The following is a 17,512-nucleotide window of genomic DNA, read 5'->3' as shown; positions in this document are numbered from 1 at the left end:
TGTGTCTTTGTACTACAGAAGCTCTGCTTTTAGCTGCATCGCACTGATCACTGTCCCCCACCTCCATGACAAAGGAGGCTGAAAAAGCAAGAATTTTATACAGATACTGATGGGCGGGGGGTGGGGGGAAGCGGGGGTGGAGGGCACTCATAGCTTTGTTAATTAGTTAGAGTATGCACAGGGCTGTGGTGGTGACGAGCAGCTGGAAGGACTCTTGACTGAACAGCAAATGTGACTGCACAGAAGGGCTCTGTGTGCAGACATTTAATAGATAGTGGTGCTTACTGGGATTCCACTAAGCTTGTGATGACAACATTGATAAACTGCTCTTGGAAATTCTGGCTCAAATTTGTTACCTGCTATCCTTGTTAATGGCCTTAATTTTCTGTTTGGCTTAAGACATGATTAGAAGAGAAAATGCTTTAAACCGAGGATTTGAAGACACCCCTTTATTTTTGTCCTGTATTCAAAAGTTGTCACTTTGCCTTTCTCATCTAATGGCCCAGCTAACATTTCCAGCAGGAGATGACAATTAGCAAAATAGGTAAAAGGCTCCCACTTCAAACATGATGAAAAGAAAGCAGGTGGGAGAAGTGGGTGCCCATCCACGTCTGGTCAGGCCATGGTGTCCCGAGGGGCTCTGGTTTTTGAAGACCTCAGAGAATCCAGACCAGATGTCAGGAGCTGGTGTTCAGAGAAATGGGTCTGTTCTTGGGACTTCATTTTCCCTTCAAGTGAGTCTATTACACTTGGGGCATGAATGCAGGCCCGGGCTCTGTTTCAATCATTATTTGATATTGGGCAAATATCTTAAGTTCTCTGTGCCACACTCTACTGATCTTTAAAGGCAAGAGATTAAAGGCAATCTCTCAGACCCCTTTAATTCTCTCGTTATGAAATAATAACTCAAAAACTGAACATAATTATTGAGTGGGTTTGCATTATTAAAGTCTTGTCACTCACACAGAACCAATTAACTGGATGTTTATTTAGGTTAAAGTTCGCTCAGACTGTCTCTTCCCTTCTTGTTATGAAATCTGATCAAAGCAAGGATTGGAGATTTCCTAATTTCTTCTAGTTTACATAGTGTGGCAGCCGCTCTAAAGCTTCATTTCGTGGGTGTGTTACGGGGAAATGTGCACTGCTCTCTGGTGTAGCTATGCCTTTGAGAAACCTAAAACACGTGAAATGCTACTGTACTGTGGCACGGTGAGGTGCCTGACTCCCTCCCCTGTCCACAGAGAAATGTATTAAAAATGTCCTTGCACAACCACCAAAATGCACTGGACTCCCGGCAGTAGCCAGCAGCTCTGAAACCGGTTCCGTGAGCCACGCTGCCATTCCCGACGGTCCTTGATGGTGAAAGACAAGGAGTACACATTGGCATTATGGGCTCTGTTAGAAGCTGTGTGCTCAGTGCCGCTGTGGGCAAGGCAGACGAGGCAGGGGGATTTGCAAGAACACAGCCAGAAGGGTCTAGAAGGTTCTAAGAGAGCATCAGCTGGGGGCAGTGGAGTCGGTGATTATCTGATGATATCCCCCAATGCAAACTGGGCTGCAGTGATGCCCTCGTTGCTTCTCCAGGCTGTCACCACCTTGACGCTGGCAGAGTCCCCAGGAGCCACTGGACATGCCAAGCATTTTAGAACCAGCATATGGGATCCCGGTTTCAGTGGTAACAGACCTTGGAGAGGACAGGGAAACGAGTCAGCCTTTTATTCTATCAGTGGGGTACCAAGGAACAGCATGGCTCTGTCGTAAGGAAGGCTGCCGTCCTATTTCAGAGCCGTGCAGTCAGACTTTAGGGTCGCACAGAAGTGAGCAGCAGTGGGTCTATTTAGAAAATCATTTCAGTCAGCAGGTACTTCCAGGATGCTACCAGTCACTGTGTAGCGACCTTGTCACCGTTTGGTTAATAGATACGAGTGCAGATATGCTTTCATTGCACAGATTTTACTATTGAATCTTATCACAAACACCAAGAAATAGAAATCACTCCGATGGTCTCTGGCTCTCCTTGAGGCTGATTCATATTAAAAACAGTTTCCTGAGGTCTGGAATTTCCACCTTGCTTTCCATTACCTCCAAGGGCATGGCACCAGGAATTCATGACCTTCAGGAAGCAGGAATAGTACTTTGAGATTCTTCCTTCCAGTGACAAAAATTGCCAGCTTATTCACCAGTGAAATCCTCAGGAACTGCTCACCAAGAGGGGTTTCGGTTCCCACCTGCCGTTTGTGTCACCAAAAACTGTGCTTCTCACAATGTGGTCCCGGATGGAGCATCCGCCTCTGCCTCACGTGGCACTTTGTGAAAAAGGCAGAATCCCGGGCCCCACCCGGGGGCCTACAGAATCAGAATACTTATCTTAACAAGATCCCCACGTAATGAGATGCACTTAAAGTTGGAGAAGCCCTGAGCTGTACTGTGGTGTACTCACATGTACACACACACACACACACACACACACACACACACACACACACACACACACACACCACCTCTGTGCTGTGGTGGGCAGGGCCCTAAAGCATCCCCCAGGCACCATGTTAAAACCATAGGTGCCAAGCCTTTTCCCCAATGGTATTCTGATTCCGTACATCTGGGCAGGACCCCTGAAACTTTCCTTTCGGTAGACTGAGGCAGCACCATAGTTAAGATTCACCCCCTAGCCCAGGCCCCCTGTCAAGAAGGAATGCTCTGATTTCCACATCACCTGCACAGAAGGGCTCCTATTTCAAAGAACTTAAAATATAGTCACCTCTGGCTCTACCTTTGACCTCGTCTGTTTGTGGTTGTTGATAAGGGAGATGAAGGACTCAGAAAAGACTGGCTTTTTCTCATTTTCGAAAGTGGCATTTCACATTTGGTGAGCTCTTACTATGTCATGTTAGTGAAAGTATGGCTTCCTGGAGTGCAGAAACCAAAGCCCCGTGACTGATTCTGAGATGCTTTTCATTGCTATGGGTTTTATAGAAATTAGCTGTCTGTGTCATCAGACGGAGGGACCTTATAACAGAGTGTCTGAGGTCTTCATGGTGTTTATAATGCTTTAGTTTACATTATCTTATCTTTTGATCTTCACGATAATCCTATAGGAAGTAAGGACGTGTGTTTTCTAGATAAGGGAAATCAAAGCAAGGAGATTATAGCAGGTCACAAGTTAATCAATGGCAGGGCCAGGACTTACCTTCGCCTGGAATGTGCTGCTTTTTTTCCATTCAGGAGAAAACATCCCAGATCAATTAACTGTGAATTTCTTGAGAGGGCTATTCTGGAATCATTTATGGTTTTAAAAGCACCCAAGGTGATTCTAATCATGCAGCTGGGGTGTCTGCATTACAAAAGCAAGTAGGTCTTGTCCCAGCTAAACCTCTCTATTTGCAAGTATCTCCAGGGTCCCAGAAATTTGATTTGATCTGGACATATCCATAAATATTATAACCTTAAGAGAATCAATCATGCCTTCCTACAGCCTGTCTGTTTTAACCAGATCATTTTTGCATTCACTGCAAAAAGGACAAAGGTAAAAGCATGAAACTAGGACACCCACATTTCAGTGCTAGCTCTCCTGCTAACTTACCATGTGGTCTTGGGCCAATTATGTAACTTCTCTGAGCTCTATTCTATTGCTACCTTTCCATACCTACTTAGCTTCCAGCATTCAGATGTCACGTTCAGGATCAGGCTAACCCAGTTTCTTTCTTAGCCCAAACATGCTGACAGGCCTCTGGTCCAGGACTCATCTCACTGTGCCAGAAATGAGTACCCTTATGCCCAGAATAATCTCAAGACATGCACATTCTGGTCACCCTGCCAACTCTGCCCAACTCCCCACTCGGTGCCTTATTCCTACCTCCTGCCCTGAAGTGGCTCCCGTCCTTACCAGTTCTACCTGAAAGACTTAGATTTCCAGGTACATCCTTATTTCCTCCAAATACCGAACCATTTCCTTGTAGTCCAGACACTGGTTAGCTCTTTCTCTCAAGTCACCCAAAGGTGCCCCCAGGTTCCATTCTAACCCAGCTTCAAGCCTCAAGCCACAACCCGCCGTCCTTCGGGCCTAACTAAGTATGACTGACATCTAGAAAGTCCAGTGACAGGGCCCCACCCACTGTATCAGGATCCCTGGGATATGGACATCACACTGGCTGGGTTGTAGTTTTGTCAGACTCTGATTTGGATGACTGGCCACCTTCCTCAGAAAGCAGTCACTCCCACTTACAGCTTCTTCCCACTCCTTTCTCCCAGTGAGATTTTAGGCGCCCCCTGCTGCCCCATGTCTGGTCCCCAGCATAACTCTCCAATCTCTCACCAGCTGGATGGAGTAGACCTTAGTCTGGAACCACCTCCAATGTGTTGTGAGGGTAAAAACGCATAATGAATGTGGAACAATTAGTTAGGCTTGCTGTGACTTTTTTCATTTGCTTAAACTTGAAATTAAAGTGTAGTCAGAAAACGCCCTGTCTTTGGAAGAGATGATTCTTGATTTATATTCATGTAACAGCTTTTCAGTTGGAAAATATTCTTCCACGATGTCTCCCAAGAGATCTATATGAAGTTTGCATGTACCGTTGACATGCACTCGTCATGCCCGGGCATTGAGCCTTTATTAAATGCTGATGTAACCATTCTCGTAACATTTGAAAATTTCCCTTAAACACTCAAAATGACCGCTGAGGTATCTCGACCAAGTGTTCTCATAGACCAGATTCCGTGTAATTCTTTACGTTGTATCTTCTCCGAGTGTGTGCTGTATGTGTCTGGCTCTATTTTATTTCCTTACAAGAAACAAAGCATCAGGTCGACCTCACAGGGGCGAAGATTTTAAAAATAGTGCTGCAGTTGTTTTTTAATAGACTAAAGAATGTAGTCTTCAGCTTATTGTATATAGCATTGTTAGAAAAGCAAGATTTGGGATTTTTATGTGGTTGTAAAATTAGCAGTCACTTAATTGTCAGGAAAAGCTGTAAGAAGAACACCACTCTAAGTGTTGAGTTCCAGTCTCCTGTTCTGGTGACAGTAAAGACATGGTTGACCCTGTAGATGGGAACTAAAGAAGGCCTAGCCTTTCTCCTCAGTCATCTTATTCTGTGTGTGTGTGTGTGTCTGTGTATGTGTGTGTCTCTGTGTGTGTGTGTGTGTGTGTGTGTGTGTGTTGTGCGAAGGTGTCCCCAGATAGGCCCAGTTTTAGAAACACTGAAATAAAAACTGATCAGTAGTGGTCTGAGGACATGGAGTCCTTCTTTGGTCACCACTGAGGTAGCTCTTTGATTCTCATTTCATGTGACCCAAGAACTGACTTACCTGAGAGATGCCTGATCTCCTGCAAATAATTTTACAAACCACAGGTGTGCAGTGGGTTAAGACTGACATCAGTGGAGATCTGTGATTCAGAAGAGGTTCTGTCATTAAGGCAAAAAGTTGGTTTTTATCACCTGGACTTGGAACCCTAGGAAATAAGGTGTAAATGCTGGTCAGGGGCATCATCAAAATATTAGGACTGTGCCATCCCACGAGAACATTAGGGCTGAAACTTCGGCAAACCACCTTTTTTGATATTATTTTTATAGAAAATGCATTCCGAGTTCCATTTCTAAGCCAAGAGGCTTTGTGTAGTCACTGAACTAGGTGTCTTTTGCAATTTAATGAGAAAAAGCTGACATGCAGTTAGTGACAGGTTAATCAATACCATAGACTACCAGGTATCTTTTTTTCTTCTTGGTATTAAATATCCTTAAGGCAGTCGTGTTTGGGTTTCTTGATTTGACCATGCTTCTTTGAAAGATACAGACCTGGACTCTTTTTTCTGTAATGAGCCAATTCCTCCCTTTTTTCTCGTCCCACTTTGCCACTCAAAAGAGGTTGGTGATTTAATCAGCATAGAGGAATGTGAACCCATTTGGAAGATGATGGTTTTCTCCATTCATTAAGCCTCCCTTTTTCACTCATTGAGCAGAAAAACAGATCCACACTGATCAGAGGCCACTTGTTAGAAATGACACAGTGCCGCGTTTCATGATGGGCGGAAAGGCTGCTGGCGTGATTTCTCCTTACCACACCAAGTCCAGGTTCCAATTCTCTCAGCCACGAGGCCATTTAGCTCAAAGAATCAGCAAAGGAAGCAAAAGAGAGGAATGAGGACTTGCGTGTCCAGAAAAATGACTTGCTTCTCCCCTATGGGAGGTGACAAGAAGAATGGAGGTGAATATTTCTGATGTCAGTTATCTCCAGAATTGGTTGAGTGTATTTTGTGATGCTACTGACATACATCTTACCTTTGCATTTTCCTGTCAACTCTTTTTATAACAACTTGAATGTTTCATAACTATACTTCCGAATGCCTTGATATTAACCACTAGACACTTATGAGGAGTTTGTATAAGAAGCAGACGTTTTCTGCATGTAGAACATTTGTAGACTTTATACATCTGAGCCCCCGATTTCTTAACTGAACCTACATAGAGAGTGGGCTAGTCTGGTTTCTAAAAAGAGCTCCCCAGGAGCGGTAGCTGTACAGTTTCTACCTAAATTCGCCTTTTAGTTTCAGTAAGGGAGGTGCTGAAGCTGTTTTTGCAGTTATAGCCAGTCCCAGGCCATAGCTCTTAGAAATGGACTCTGTAACTTAATAAACAGCAGTTAATTAAATTTCTTTGTGTTTAGCCTAAAGATCATTTAATTTTTAAAAAGTAGCAGAAATAAATTTCAAGAAATTGTTTTGTTTTGTTTTGTTGTTTCAGGTGTACAAAACCATGTAATAGGTAGCCATGTACCCCCCTCACAAAGTGATAACCCCTCCCCCAATCCACTACCCCTCTGACATCATATGGAGCGGTTACAGTCCCACTGACTCTATTCCCTGTGCTGTGCTTTACACCCTGTGACTATGTATATATAAAATTATAGTTGACATTCAATATTATTCAGCTTCAGCTTCAGGTGTACACTGCAGCGGTCAGGCATCTACACCACCCATGAAGTTGTCTCCCTAATAAGACAAGTGCCCATCTGACATCCTACAAAATCTTTACATTATTGATTATATTCCACAAACTGTCTTTCATATCCCCATGGTAGTGTTATGGTTACCAATTGTGCTTTCTAATCCCTCTACCTTCTCTCCCATCCTCACCCCCCCACTTCTAGCAACGTCATTTTTTTTCTCTGTATCTCTGAGTCTATTTCTGTTTGGTTTGCTCATTTATTCTGTTCTATGAGAAGTGCTGTTTCTTCATTTCCTCCTTTGCATCTGTGCAACTGTTCCCATGTTTTTTACTTGGCAGAAACCAAGGATTTTAGTTAATTAATGATGGCCCTAATTACCCAGCTTCTCTCCTGACAGTTACCCTGTACTTGATTTAATGATAGACACTATATCATAGTGTTTGTGGACAGATTTAAATTCAAGTTGACAATGTCACTGTTTTCTTTCTAAACATCCCCCCCAAAATTGAAGAGATTATCTCCAGGTTTCATCCTCAGAACTGGAGGCCCATTGATGAGTCAGAGTGAGGGCCAAACACACTGGCACCAAAAGGAGATGGCGTTTGGAAAGGGAGATTTGACCCCCCAAGCCGAGTGGCCTACCAACTGTGATCATTCAACAAAGTCAACTGCGCACAGAGCTTTCCCTTTATGGAGCCATCCTGTCCCAGGAAGCCGTGAAGGGTGATTTTGTGTTGTAACACAGATTCTAGCTGAGACGTGAAGAGTCTGGAGATGGAGAAACACATTACATATCCAGTAGAGTGCTACCAGGGATGTACCAGCCAGAACAGAAAAATGACCAACAGCATGAACCTGGCTGAGCATTTCATAAATTACCCAGTGGACAATCACTGCAGGACACGTGGGGGCCAATCTTGTCTCAGTGCCCCCTGGAAATACAGCCTATGAATCTGTCTTTTCAGCTGGAAAAGAAATGAGCAGCTGTCTCGGTACATTGTCAGCAATGACTCAGGATTTTGTCAGGTCAGTGCATCACGATGTTATATTGAAGGAAGCAGGATAATGGCGCAGTACAAGAATCAGGAAATGCTGGCTGCATCCTGGAAATTTTAAGAAAGACTCTGGTTGGAAGATCAGAAACAGAAGGTTCAAAAGTGGAATCTCCACCATTGTCAGGATCTTGATCCTATGAGTGTGACGAAATGAAGAAGAAGGTGGCCATTATTCTGCTACTTTTTATAAAAAACTCATTTAGTTTAATTTTCAGACATTTAGGGGAAAAAAAAATAACTAGAGCAGGCCAAATCATAGAAAACTATGCAGTTGGGCAAATGAAGTCCATTTTCAGAAGCAAAGGACTAGATTGTGTGGCATTTGGTCTAAAGGTAGGATTATGGCTGCTGATGCTGGGTGATGTCAGAACACTGAGTTAAACAAAAATTATTTAATTAAGTGACAGGATATTCATCCCTGGCAAAAAGTATGGATGAAAAACTTTTTTATTCAATCATGCTTTTTTGAGTTAACCATATTCACTAATGATTTTGACACTTGAGAATAAATACAAAATTCCAAATGGAGTAGTGATAGTTTTAAAAAGAGACCAACTCTGCCTACATTATGAACTTAAATAAATGTCCAGTCTTTAATTCAGAGGCTGACTGAGTGGCTGTTCATGAATTTTAGGCAGATACCAGCTGCTAACAAACAGTGGTCGCCATTTTGTACTGAGCCAAGAAAGCCCTTCCCATCTCTACTGTAACACAGCTGATTTTTCTCACATCAGAGAAAAATTTGGTGTGTTAGTTGCAGGTTAACACATTATCACAATTTTCACTGTCAAAATTAACCCTTAGAAAGGAGTTGTGTTATAACAACCCTCCACAGGAATCATAAATCCGTATGTCAGGCACAGGTGGAAAGATAGTTGCAATTGATAACATTGCATTTCAGAAATATCCAAGGAATCTCTGCTTTGTGAAGTAATTTGGGATTTGTACGTTTTCTCATTCCTCAAACCAACACATATACTAGGAAACACCTTGGAAATGCCAAGATACTTGAATTGTAGGTGTTTGAAGCCCAGGTTTTATCATTTCATGCAAATTCAGGTTTGCCTTTTGAAAAAGATAAACAAGATTTTGAAAAAAAAGAAATAGTTGATGTAAGTATCATACGTTTCTTCCATTTGTGGTTCCCACTTATTGCAAAATGAAGTAGGTATGACATACTTCTGAAATCAACACCTAATATTAGAAAGACGCTCCTATACCTTCTTCTCGATAAGTCTTACTACCTTTCAAACGTGTTCACTATATTTCCAAGCCAGCATTCCTTATCAATGTACAGATCCAGTTTACTGGAAATTGTGATGAATGAGATTTATAATTGGGTCTTCACAGAGTGTGTAGATTAGGATTTCAAGGTTGAAGAGACTGGGTTGCTTTTTAAAAGTAAAAATGGTGAAGTTTGGCAGAACTTCTCAGATGCTGATGTTGTGGTAGACATGGCAGATGAAGCAGCAAACCCAGAACGGCCCCTCCAACTACAGGACGTGCAGCTTAGATAATCACACTGGGGTATGTGCTCTTGGTTGTGGGGTGGAAGAGGAATGGGGTTCAGTGATCTGATCATGTAAGATAGAAGGACATGGCATAGACTGGAGAAGGCATCCCTGAAGAAGCAGCTCTGGAACTTAGACTTAAAGGATGGATGGATGGAAGGAAGGAAGGAAGGAAAGAAGGAAAGGAGGGAGGGAGGGAGGGAGGGAGGGAGGGAGGGAGGGAGGGAGGAAGGAAGATTACCTTGGACAGAACAAGAGTACGTAAGTCTGGAATGGTGAGGTTGTCTGGCCATGATGGAAAATCAGTGTAGTGGGACCCCTGACAATGGCAGGGATAAAGGACAAGCGGAAGTCTGGGATATAGGCAGAGACTAGGCTCTGAGGTGGGAAAGCTTTACATGTCTTTCCAAAAGAGGTTGCTAAAATTTGTTTTGTTTTATTTTTAGTAGTGTTGTAAAATAGAAAATGAGTTGGGGTGGAAGGCAGTGTTAAAATGGTTTCTTGACAGACAAGGCTGATTTATGATTACCCAGCTTTCTATAAAAAACAAACAAACAAACAAACAAAAAACCAGAAGCAAAGTTCTAATTGGACTAGAAACAGAGGGTAGCCATCATAAACCTACTTGAAAACTTACCCCTAATTCTATTCTCAGGTCAAATTGAGAAATGACAATAGGAGACAGTATTAGTCCATTCTGGATGGTATAACAAAATACCATAGACTGGGTAGCTTATGAACAATAAAAATGTATTTAACACAGTTCTGGAGACTGGAAGTCTGAGGTCAAGGTTGCCAGCATGGTCATATGAGGGCCCTCTTTCTGGTTCGTTACAGTGCCCATCATGGTGTTATCACACTATGAAAGACACGAGGGAGCTCTGTGGGGTCTCTTATAAGGACATTAACCCAACAGAGGGGCTCCACCTTCACGACCTGATCACCTCACAAAGGCCCCACCGCCTAACCATCACATTCAGGGGTTAGGATTTCAACATATGAATTTGGGGAGACACAAACAGTCACATTAGAACAGAGACTCATGACTAAACAGATAAGTTGACAACAAGGAAGATGGAAAGGATATCTTTAATGGCTCTGGCAATGGCTACCAGTATGTCTCTATGTCAAGTATTTATCAAATCTGGATAGCTAGTCCAAAGGTCTGATAACTGTCCCCTTATTATGAGAAACATTTTTTCCTAAGGAATCCAGAGGAAGTGTCCTACCATATTTACCAACACACACACACACACACACACAGACACACACACCCTATCCATTTCCCCCCTTAAAAATCAGCAGGAAGTCAACAATTCCAGCCAAAGCTTTAAAGAGATAGAAGCTAACATGGCATACACTGGGTGTAGACACAGAAAAAGGGTGATACCAGTTCAGTCTGAAGGTGATAGCTGAAGCAATAGACAATTTTATTTCAGTTCCTCAGAACCTTAGTAAATCAGTGATAGCCAGAAACCAGTAAGTTGGAAAGGGAAAATGTCTACCAAATTGCCTTACACTTAAGATCTGACATAGGAATTCTGGGAGACCCTGTGGTCAGTTTCAGGGAATCAAAGGTATACTCGTTTTTGTTGGTGAACCTAAGAGCCGAGTAGAATCACAACCGATGTTAATAAATAGAGTTAAATTAAAAAATCTACTCCATAATGATAACCTAAGAAAATACTCAATGATAAAAGGGGAAGGGAGGGGAAAAGGGAAGTATCAGCCATTGCCTGATGATTCAAAATAAGACCAACACCAAAAATGCATGTGAAAGAGATGCCTTTACAAAATATAGTAAATTTAAAAGTCATATCTCTGTTGTGCTTTCAGTCAAGAAAAGACTGATTCGATGAAACAAAGATTCTAGTATGAAAAGGAAGGTGATACAGGCAGGGTTTAAAGGGAGCTGACAACGATTAGAAATGAAAGCATTAAAATCTGGAATGCATACTCAGTGAAAAGCCAAATGAACATTGTAGAAAATTGAATTAGTGATAAGCATGACTCAGTGGACAAGTTTTCGTTTTTTAATGTAAAAGGAAAGTATAATGATCAGAGAGCTTTGTAAATATGGAAATTAGGGAGTAAAGATCCAATCTATACATAAGGTAATTGATAAGTATGTTTGATCAGTGTATACATACTATTTTATTTAGTATTGTGGCATACTTGCAATTTCATGTTATTAGATTATTTAAATAGTAAGACCATATTGTACTTTCTCCTTGTTGAAAGGGAACCAAAAGGTATTATGGTACCCTTTATTTTAATAATTAGAGGAAATGTAGATCTAGGTAGAAATAAAAACAGAATGTGTGCCTTCCAAGTTGCTGAAGACAGTTAAACCCAGAAATTGTAATCTATCAACTAACAGCTAGAAATAAAGATGAGCAAAACAGCACATATTTAAAAATACACAGAAAAGATGACAGATATAAAAGCATGTAGCTTATGACATAAAATATAAAGAGGTATAACTTCCATATTAAATATGAGAGCAGCAGAGCAAGTTAAAAATATGTGTGCTCTAACCAAAATATGATAGCACTTATTTTTAAATAAAATATCTCTTCTCTTAACCAAATAGATTTTAAAAAGAAGAGAAAGGAGGGTGGAATTATTAGTTTAGGACCTAGTATTATTTAAATACAAAAACATTAAATCAGGAAAAATATTTTGTATTATTAAAATGCACAAAACACAATGAAGACATTCCAATTACATTGTTTTAAACACCATAAAACACAGTGTCAAATGTATAATGGTAAAAATTTGGAAACACATGGAGAAATTACAAAGCACATTTGTTATTTAACTTGACAGACTAAATAGAAATAGGAGTACAAAAAAATGTTAATAATGTTATAACAAATAACATATTTATATAGTTTCTTTTCAAGTGCTTATGAAATGCTTATTTTAGTTGGTTATATATTAAGCCAAGAAATAAAGTTTAAACAAGTTGAAATTGTATAGGTCAGGCCTTATTTTCAACCCTCATGTAGTTAAACTAGAAATTAACTACAGATCAGTTTAAAACAACAACAACCACAATTTAAAAAAAAAAAAAACACCAACACACGCAATATCAAGTCAGTTTTCTGTTACCTAGTGTATCAAAACAGAAAATAACATAATTAAGTGGATGTTTAATTATGGTAGTTTCAAAAATGAAAGAAATGAAAACATGTGTAGATACACATATGAAATTTATGAAAAGTACAATGTGAAGCAAATAACCTTAAATTTATTATTAAGCAAAAAATTTCTGTAAGTCAAAATCAATAAACTAATATTCACTTCATGAAATTAAAAAAGAATACAAAACAAACTGGGAAATGAAAGATGCAGGTTGAAATTAGTGAATTAGAAACAACACACAGAAGATACTCGAGAGTTTTGAGAGAAAAAAAGGGTGAGCTTATCCCTCTCCAAATCTAATCAAGAACAAGCAAGAGAAATACAAATGCACAAAGTCAGATTTAAGAACATATGCCATTTTGCATACGAGATTTAAAATCATGAGAGAAAACTATGGACCATTCTATGATCGTTAGAACACGTGGGCGAAATGAACAATCTACTAAGAATGTAGAAATGATGAAATTGAACCAAGAAAATAGTGTAGAATAACTGAGTAGACCAACTATCATGGAAGGAAATGAACGTTGTCAAGAATTACTTTCTCTAAGTGCTCTGGGCTAAAAATTTCATGAAGAAATTCTTTGAAATCTTTAAGGTAATCCTGTCACCAAATAATTGGTGTCAGGGCACAGACAAGATGAAAAGCTCCGGTCCATTTTATGAAATGAGTATAATTCTGGTCCAGAACCTGGCAAAGACAGTACAAAGGAAAGGAGAGCTACCTACGCATGTTAACACCTACCTAGTGGATAATATATGTCAGGAACTATTTTAAATGCTTTACATACCCTAACGAATCCAATTCTTACAGCAACCAGATGGTAATATAAATGCTATATTGCCCCATTTCATAGAGGACAACGCCCCTGAGACATGATTTAAGTAAATATGGCAATGCACGACAATGCATCAACAGTGCACGAACAACCACTTTGGAATATGTATATAAAATGGGGAAGAAGTGTTAAAGGTACAGGTAACCCAAAAAGCCAAAAAGAGTACCTGCTTACTGCCTTCTCCTATTCCAGATTAAAAATATAAAAACAAAAACAAAGTCCTAAAATGAAAGCATCACGCACAGTCAGAAGACGCTTCTTTCTGTGTCCTGCTAAGTGACATCCAATACCCAGAAAGGATAAGAGACAAGTACAAATGAAACAATGCTGATAATTATTGAAGCTGGATAATGATACAGCAGGGTTCATTCTACCATTATCTCTACTTTTGTAATTGGTGTCTATTTGAAAATTTCCATCACAAAATTTTGAAAAATACAAGTATATGGTTTGATTTAGTAATCGCCAAGAGTGCCTCCAACTCAGACTTTCGTACTTGGTTCCTCCATTGTTAATCACCTCCTTCTCCAAAAAAGCATCATGCACCAGCCTTTGAGGGGAGAAGATGTTTGCATCGTATGGAGGAATTTGTATGGACACAAGTGTATGGACACAAGTCTCCTACAAACTGTACAGCTATTTTGTTTCCTATTTTCGATTTGAAAATCACTCTGGCTATTCAACTTAAATTAGCTGTGCTTGCTCCCCTGCCTCGAGAGACGGTTGTCACTAAAAACGCCTGGATGGGCAGTAATCCGCTTTGCTCCTGCCTGGAGCTGTTCTGCTTCTCCAGTGGCAAGTCCGCGCCACATTACTGGGGCAAGGGTGCAGTGAGGTGGAGTCTGCACTCAGCGATGATGCTCCGGGGACTTGACTTTCTGCAGGGAATGAAAAAAAAACATCCATATTAACATCCCCATTCCCAAGTGGTACGATAGCCTCATTAAGAGAATTGCCTGCAGGGGAGAGCATTATGCTAAGAGGACTAGTTCACTTTCAGGTTAGGAAACTTTAAATTCATGTTGACATAGCTCCCATTTTCATTTCCATACTTATCTCCGCTAGGGAGATGTGGCGTTTGTCACTAAAAATCAGCCAGTGAAGTACAGGGAGGGGATGGGAAAGTCAGTGATCCAAAGCCTGAAAGTGCCTCTGATCTGAAATATGTCATGTTTTATTTTGTACCAGATACTGTACCAAATGTGCTTTCCCGCTGGTAGATCTTCTCCTTTCATTTTCAACACAATGCCACATACCCAGCAGTAATCTTTAACAGCAGAAATGCCATTAACATAACCTATCTCGTGATGTGCCCGCATTCCAGACCGCTGGTGAGCCACAGAGAATGCTGTGTTGTCAGTTTTCTGACCACGAGCGGCTTCACGCCCATTCGACACCACATGTGACTTCTGTTAGAATGTCAGGGTAGACCCATAAAGCTTATCGTTTACCAGCTTTCATGTGGCTATACTGAAATTTTCAGAATGACAATGAATCGGCTCATTAAAAGAGAGAACTGAGTAAGACAAAAATTAATCCTCCATCGTCCACCTTTAGAAGGTCTCGTCTCTACTGTGTACTAGCGCCTGTCTTGAAGATGAGGTACAAGTCCGTAAAAGGGCTCTTCTGGACATCCTTTCCGTACAGCCCCACCTTCACCTATTCCAGTAGAAGCAGGGAACCAATCCAGGATTAATTCATTGAAGAGTCAGTTTGCTATTACAGACAGTGAGTGTTTTAAGCGTTTCTGTGGACAGACGGGTAGAATATATTTGCCACTCAGATGCTATTGCCTTGCAAAACATAATAATTAAGAGGAATTTGGGGAGTTGAGCCTGGGAGTGTCACTTATGCACGGCCGTTACCCTGTAATCGCTCAGGAGCCCCAGCTCTTGAAGCCCACTATGGGTCCCTGCCTACAGTTCCGCCTTTAACACATCCATCAGCATCACTTTCCTGGCGGACTCTGGAAGTTGGAAAGCCTGGCATAGGTGCACTCACTTCTCTGTGACTTTCTCCCTCAGCCGTGGACTGCCCTGCCGGAAGCCGTGAGTTTCCTCCCAACTCTGACTGCTGTTAATTTTATGTGCCACTCTGCCTGTCATCAGAGAGACAGCCAGAGAAAAGACAGCTGGCATCTGTAACTCATGGGGGTTCATAAAAACTAAAGCAGGTAGATTGTTCTCTCAAATGAAGTTCCTGGAAATACGGAATGATGAATGTCATGCTAATGGCTTTCTTTCTCTGGCTTGGTGACAGGCTGTAACCAGTTAAGGAAAAAAAATTAAAAACTGACACCCACACACTGAAACATACATCCTAAATTTTTATGTAAGAGACATAGTTCTAATTGTTATGTTGACTCCCTGGAGATAGAAACCAATTATTTTGAAAACATTATTTCTTTACATCTCTGCAAAGGAACTATCCTAACAAATGACAGCTAAATATGTTGTCGAGACTTATTTTTCCAATTAATTGTTAAAAAATAATTCTCTGAAATAAGTCAGAATTGCCTTTAAGACCTTGGCTGCATTGTTTGTTAGGTGTTTGTTAGTTTCTCTCAAATGCAGGTAAGAAGTGGGAACTGGAAAGTGAAAGTCAGAAGCCCACTGAGTCAGGATGGCAGGTTTTTGCTTATGTACAAAAAAATAAATAACAGGAAGGAAGGAGGGAGGGAGGAAAAGGAAGAAAGGAAGAAAGAAAACCAGGTGATCAAAACAGAAATATGTTAGATCCCTGTAGGTGAACAATTTTTATTTCTCTAAAGCTTATAAATATTGAGAAGTGTAACGCTTCCCCTGACAGCTTACTTGTCAAGTTGCTATAGGAATAAATCATCCTATTCTGAATCTAGAACACGGCTCTAAAACTTGCAGGGACCACACTGACATTGAATTAGAGCGAGCCAGATTTGAGTAGCAGGGCCTGGTGAAGCTGTGAGTGGAGTACGCATCCCGCCAAAAGGGGCAGCTGATTGTTGCTTCCAAGGGTGTTCTGAGGCGCAACTAGATGATCGAACTGAGGTGGTCACCATAGTGATGCTTGGCGTCCAGCTACCTACACATAGGACTCAGTGCACCCTGACCGATTTGTGCCAGACCCTCCTCTTCACTGGGAGTCCTGGCATAATCCCAGCAGTGGTCCAGGGACTCTCCTATTATTATTTTCCATTTTCAGAGCAAAGAAGTGAGACACCTAGCTAAGCGTCTAGCTTCCTGACTTAGAAGGTCCATGACTTCCATCGGAGCCGGGCTCTCTTGTAACATTTCTATAGCATAGCTTCCAAAGTCCCTGCAAGGAATACGCCCCGTGATGAAAGTCACCTCATTCAGGTGACTGAATGAGGTCAACAAAATGGCTTTCCACCAGAAATGCGTAGTTCTTTTGCACTCTGCCCAGCCAGACGCAGAATGCCAGTCGTGGGTCATTTTGACCATGACATTTCACCTTTATCAGGTTTCCTGGGTCACAAAGCCATAAAGTTAACCCAAGGTAAATGTGTCTATAGAGAAGAAGAAAGGGTTTTCACACTTTACCCACTGTTGCCATGTGGGAGTGTGAGCTCAGATCTTTCTTTTCCTTTTCTCCTCCTGCTCAGCTCCTTCTCCTTCTCCTTTTTCTTCTTTTAGAAAAGTGAGAAGTCCAGCTTTTTAAAGTGTGAAATCTCCCAACTTTAGAGTGAGAATGCTAGAGTGGGAGTACCGGCCCAGGACGCAGAGGGCTGGGTCCTTGCAGTCTACCAGTTAGCTGTGTGACCTACAGCTGTCAACTGGAAGGTCAAGTGCAAAGCTATTCCGATGACCTTGTTACCGTTTCCTAATTGATAAAGAGTTCATGCTGCCTGTCCCTGTGTTCTATGCCAGGGAGGCCGTTTCTCCCCCCTCAACTTTTCTATTCTGCTTTATCAAAGAGGGTCAGCTAATCATTGTCCACCAAGTAGTTTGGGATCTGAAGGGTGGCCGGAATGCTAAAATTATCTCTATCGTGTTGTTCCCAGGGGGCTAAGGTTGGC

The 17,512-nt window shown here is 41.3% G+C and overlaps 1 protein-coding gene across 6 annotated transcripts in view; it reads left to right on the top strand.

The window, feature by feature from the left end:
* Nucleotides 1–17,512, top strand: part of CNTN4 (contactin 4) — a 783,747-nt gene that overhangs the window by 592,416 nt on the left and 173,819 nt on the right. The window lies entirely within an intron of this gene.

This window comes from Rhinolophus hipposideros (assembly GCF_964194185.1).
Source record: "Rhinolophus hipposideros genome assembly, chromosome: 14".
NCBI lineage: Eukaryota > Metazoa > Chordata > Mammalia > Chiroptera > Rhinolophidae > Rhinolophus > Rhinolophus hipposideros.
Note: the sequence above shows the minus strand (reverse complement) of the source record. Positions and strands in the feature narration are given on the sequence as shown.